A 6000-nucleotide genomic window follows, 5' to 3' on the forward strand; every position below is an offset into this window, starting at 1 on the left:
AACCAAGGGATTTGGTGTCTCTGTTTGTAGTATCTCTAGGAAAGTTCATTAAACACAACTTCATTTATTCATGGCAGGCCCATCAGTTTAAGACTTGTATATCTGATTTCCCAAATGATGTAGTAGTCTCAGTAGTAGATTTCGTAGAGAATTATACTTTCAAGCAGCAGAATGAAATTCAATCCATGCATTGGTGTTTAGTTTAGGTAACCATTTTTGTGCACATAACATATTTTCGAGTTTGAGGTGATGTTAAAAAAGTAATTCATTTCTTTATTTCCAATGATAAGAAGCATGATACCTTGTTCATCCAACACTGTTTTAAGTTACATTGGCAGTGGTTATTAGCTCAACGTTTGGAGCTTACTCAACATTGGGTCTGGTCTGACGGAGCTGCGTCACAATTCAAGGCTCGACGTCCATTTTATTTTGTGGGGAGGTATCCTGCCATAACAGGTTTGGAGATGAGATGGAATTTTTTTGGGTCTGGCCATGGTAAAAGTGAACATGATGGTGCAGGGGCTGTTATAAAGCGGGCACTTACCCATGAACAACTAAAGACAGATGGTGTGCACATGAATTGTGCATCACATGTAGTTGAATTTTTAAGAACAAATATGTCAACGAGTGCCACAGGTGTTTATTCCTCGCAAGTTCGAGATATCAAACGTGAATTTTGGGAAGTGAAGATAGATGAAGTAAATAGGGAGAAGACCTGGGAGTGCCAAGGAATTCCCGAATTGCGATCTCTGCATGTTGTTCGCGGTTATTCCAGGTTGGATGGTCATTGTATTGCGGTTAGAGAATTGACTTGTTTTTGCTTCCATTGTGTGCAGGGAAATTGGAGATATTGTCTAAACAAAGCATACATTCAGAATTGGGAGTATCACACTCTGAATGATAAGGAAGCAGTTGATGGAGAAACAGGGCAGAATGCTGACTTCACATATGAGGGACTTGGAGATACTTTGAGTGATGTCCTAAACGTTGGGGATAACTTCGTTGTAAATGCTGAAGAAGGCAATTCAGAGGGTGTTGATTTCTATATATTAAAGTGCACGGTTAGTAAACAGTGTGCAAGGTAGAATATTGTAGATGCATGGGGAAATTTTGTATCTGCCGGGACATTCTACATCGAAGGCATTTTTTATGCAAAACTAGATGACTACGAATATGTGTACAGGCTGTTAGAAGACAAACCAGCAGCGTACATGTACTCTCATTTGGTCAGGTGCATCAATGTCCCAATGTCAGAATACAATAGTTGCTTAGGTTTATACACTATTGGTGCTAATGTGTATGAATGTATTTACAATAGTATGCCATGGAATTTGTAGCTACAAGTAGCACTTACCATGTTCTCTTGTAAAACAAACATGTATTTCGCGAAAACAGTTAAATAAATTCGTTTGAGAATCAATTTCTTGTATACAGTCTGCTTTCTGTGCTTCTTTCTCATTAAAATCATGTCTTTTTTGTTAAGTTTTAAGTTATAAGTTATAGCGAAATAGTCATCAGTAGCTAATTAGTTGTACAAATGCAGCTAATTAGCTGTACAAATGCAGCTAATTAGCTGTCAATAGCTAAATAGTCATCAATAGCATGAAATCAACAATCTGCAACATATTCCTCAAATTACACAGTAGATAAGTACAGTGGGAACAAGTAATTAAATTCTTCATTGAATAATGTCATCTCTTTACATATTTATAAATTACCATTGGAAATGTCTACAAATCTCCTATAAACAGCTAAGCTCTTGCTAGTCAGTGGAACGAGTCTACATATATTATCCGCATATCGAGCTCGGTATGGAGTCCACAACCATGCACCTAGTTGGCAGCTCACTGTTTGCACTAGGTACTGTTCAGGCATTTCCTCGGGTAGAATGAGACAGCATCTCCGAATATTGAAGTAGTGCCGGAAATGTTTTGTATCCAAAATCAATGTATTGTCGGCATTATATTCAGGCCAAGTAGCCCAAAAATCAGAAAGTGTCTTGAATCTTGCAGCTTCCATTTGCTCACAATTTTCTCGTGCCCATTGACCTTTAAAACAACTTCGCCATTTTGGGAAGAATCTTGCCAAACACTTCCACACATCTAATTTTGGTTTTTCACTCCAAATAAACAAATCAAAGTATTGCACAACCCACTCTAGAAACTGATTCGCGTCCCTTCTTGGCTGCATATATCTCACACTCATCAAGACTTTATCAAGCTCCAAGATCAAGGCTCTTCTTTCGACTTCTAGTGGTTTAGGTTTCCATTCCTGAAACTGAGCCGCTGTTACACCATTTTCTGGTAGGATACGATCAATCTCAATCTGCTCAGGTTCGACCGACACAACTGGCGTCCTTTTCCTCTTCAAACCCCTAGTCGACTGTGTTGGGCCTGGCTTCACATTCTGGTGCTCTTGTTTTGTCGACTTAGTTATCAATCCTTGGATTACCTCGGTGCATGTAGCTACTGATCTGCTCGATATCAGTCCACTGGTATCACATGCTGCATCTACCTGTAACACCAAGTCATCCGTGCTACATGCTGCATCTACCTGCAACACCAAGTCATCCGTGCAACATGCTTGATCAACTTGTGTGACCAGATCACTTGTGTCAGTTGCTACATCTACTTTCAAGATGGGGCCCTTTAAACATGCCGCAACATCAACAATATCCACACTGCCATTGGCCTTACGAGCAATAGAATCAAACCCTTTAGACTCTGCAACATCAGAAAACACCAACATATTCACACTCACAAAGTAACTAACAGTCTCACAAAACAACATCCTGAACATCAAAGAGTTTCAGTCATAGAACAACACTCTTCAAATTATCTTGGAAAAACATCATAGAGTTCCATTACATAATGTGGATCAAGCAACAACCAATCTAAGGTTTTACTTGTCCAACAGGATAGTAAAACTTCATAAAACCCTAGCAAAATCCCTAAGCGAACAATCATATCCAACTAAACAGTATTTCGCTCCACTACGTCTGGGCCCCTTGACCGAGTAACTAGTCTTGTTCCCGATCGTGGCCCCTTCTTCAGCCTTTTTCTGGTCGGTTCCCCATTTAGCCTTGCTTCTTTCACCCAATGCGCAAGTGTGTCCTCCTCCGACAACCTTCCCATCGCCTCAGCAGCTAATTGCACATCAGCCGTTTCTTGAACTAGCTTTTCAAGTACAGAGGGATCTGTTTGGACATTTTCAGTAGTTGGGCTCGGTGGGGTGGAATCAAGGTCTTGAGATTCGGAGAAATGTTGCATCAAGTGTTCATAAACACTGTTGTTGTGAACCTCAGTTTTACTTGTTGTTTCCACTATTTCATGGCAATTCACATCGTTGCCTAATTCAGTACACTATTCCAAAAGAATAGGGTGGAGTTGATCTGAAGGAGATGTGATAGCAGGACTCTTACTTTCAGCCACGTTGGCAGCAGTATCCTCATCTGTTGCAGCGTCATTAGCACCAGACACATCATGTGCCGTCCTTAATCCACAAGATTCTACAATAACATGGCAGCTATTTAGGATAGCTAATTAGCTACTTTACTAAACTATGGTAGAAGCTAGGATATCTAATTAGCTAGTATGATAGTTAATTAGGATAGCTAATTAGCTACTTTACTCAACTATGGTAGTAGCTAGGATAGCTAATTAGCTACTATGGTAGCTAATTAGCTACTTTACTCAACTATGGTAGTAGCTAGGATAACTAATTAGCTACTTTACTCAACTATGGTAGTAGCTAGGATAGCTAATTAGCTACTTTACTCAACTATGGTAGTAGCTAGGATAGCTAATTAGCTACTTTACTAACTGTGGTAGTAGCTAGGATAGCTAATTAGCTACTTTACTAACTATGGTAGTAGCTAGGGTAGCTAATTAGCTAGTAGGATAGCTAATTAGCTACAATGATAGCTAATTAGCTACTTTCTCAACTATGTAGTAGCTAGGATAGCTTATTAGCTACTAAGATAGCTAATTAGCTGCCAATAGCTAATTAGCTACTAGGATAGCTTATTAGCTACTTTACACAACTATGGTAGTAGCTAATTAGCTACTATGATAGTTAATTAGCTAGTAGGATAGCTAATTAGTTGCCAGTAGCTAATTAGCTAGTAGGATAGCTAATTAGCTTTTTTACACAACTATTGTACTAGCTAATTAGCTAGTACCATAGCTAATTAGCTACTATGATAGCTAATTAGCTGCTAGTAGCTAATTAGCTACTAGGATAGCTTATTAGCTACTTTACACAACTATGGCAGTAGCTAATTAACTAGTAGGATAGCTAATTAGCTTTTTTACACAACTATGGCACTAGCTAATTAGCTAGTACTATAGCTAATTAGCTACTAGGATAGCTAATTAGCTAGTAGCTCATTAGCTGCCAGTAGTTAATTAGCTAGTAGGATAGCTAATTAGAAAAGACTAAGCTTATTAGCTACAATATGGTATACCTGTTAGTTTTCTCCACTCATTTGGTAGAGCTGTACTGCAATCTCCCAAACAAAATGCAGCAATTCGACAGGCATGTTGAAAACAAAGCAGATGGTATGTGTGGTTGCATGGTTGTAGGTGAACCAACAAAGACGCAGTTTTGTCCTCCACACCTAACCCGCAAGCGATGCAACGTGCTTGAACTGTCAATAAATCATTTTCTGGTTCTGCTTCATTTGGTAAGGGAGCAAGAATGTTCAGGTCCAAATCCTGTCTGGTCCTTACCATTCCCTCCACAAAATGTAGCTGCTTCTTAAGGCATCTAACTACCTGTTCTTGATGAATGTATTGTTCCTTCAACGCAACAAAGAAATTTACCGATTAATTATTCCTGTTGTTGAAAGATACACCAACTTTGGTCAGGAATCGTTAACTTGAAGCTTATCCAAATTGTAATCTGCAACAGTATTTACACCTAGAAGGTCTAGGTTCATTGAAAGAACCTGGATCTCTATTTGCAGTTGTATTTTATGCTGGGGATCCAGTGGCCCCTCTAATTCACGCTCCTGTTGCGCAACCTATTCCAGATAATGCTTGATTAGCACATTTTACCCTTAAAGTTATTTATAACACAATCACATACCAGCAAAACAATAGTTACCTGAATCTTATTTCTAATCGTTGTAACAGCGGAAGTAACTTTGCTTTCCATTGCAGAAGCCATTGTGGCTTTCTCTAAATCAGTCTTAGAAAATGCCAATGTCTCACAGGCTTCATGGACATTTTTTTGCATATAGCTAACCAATGTCTCACCTGTATCATCGACATTGGCTTTCCTTGGGTGTCGGTGTGGTGTATGCCCCCGGTCTTGCTGGGAGTCGGCAGTTGCATCAACAACTGCCATGCTCCAAAATCTGTCTATTTTCTGTGCCAAGGTCCCCATCTTTCGGCATCTTTTTACCGATGCCTCACCATAGACTGCCGAAGCTACCCTATACATTTCAGGGTCTCTGGATTCCTTCGCTGTTTTGCAGTACTCATATGCAAATTCTCTAGCAAATGAAACTGACAACTCATTGTTGACTGGGATCTCCTGATGAACTTTCTGGTGCAGTCTCATGCAGTCATCGTACAAGTCGGCTCGTACATGCTTCAGCTTGACCTTGCCTTTGACTTTAGGCACTGTATATACTGTCATCCAGTCTACATCACTGATCAATTTATCACTTAGGACAGCAGGGTCAACACCCTCGAGTGACAGACCATAGGTGTTGTGGAAGTCCTCCTTTGTCTCGCAAAATTTTGCGAAGTTTAGCACTCTCGTATACGGAGGAACGAGCCATCTGAAATATCATTTCAAAAATCAGAAATAGTGCAAAATCAGAATATGTGAGAATAAGAAACCCCAATCAACAACAACAAAAATGGTGCAAAATCTTTAACTTAGCAAATCAGAAACCCTAATCATAATTTGTATTCAGAAATTTGAAATCAGAAACCCTAATCAAAATCTGTAATCAGAAGTTTGTAACCAGAAACCTTATTCAGAAATTCT

The sequence above is a fragment of the Azolla caroliniana genome, unplaced genomic scaffold, assembly GCF_043228905.1.
Source record: "Azolla caroliniana isolate FFs.n. ecotype wild unplaced genomic scaffold, voAzoCaro1.0.p SCAF_21, whole genome shotgun sequence".
In the NCBI taxonomy this organism is placed as follows: Eukaryota; Viridiplantae; Streptophyta; class Polypodiopsida; order Salviniales; family Salviniaceae; genus Azolla; species Azolla caroliniana.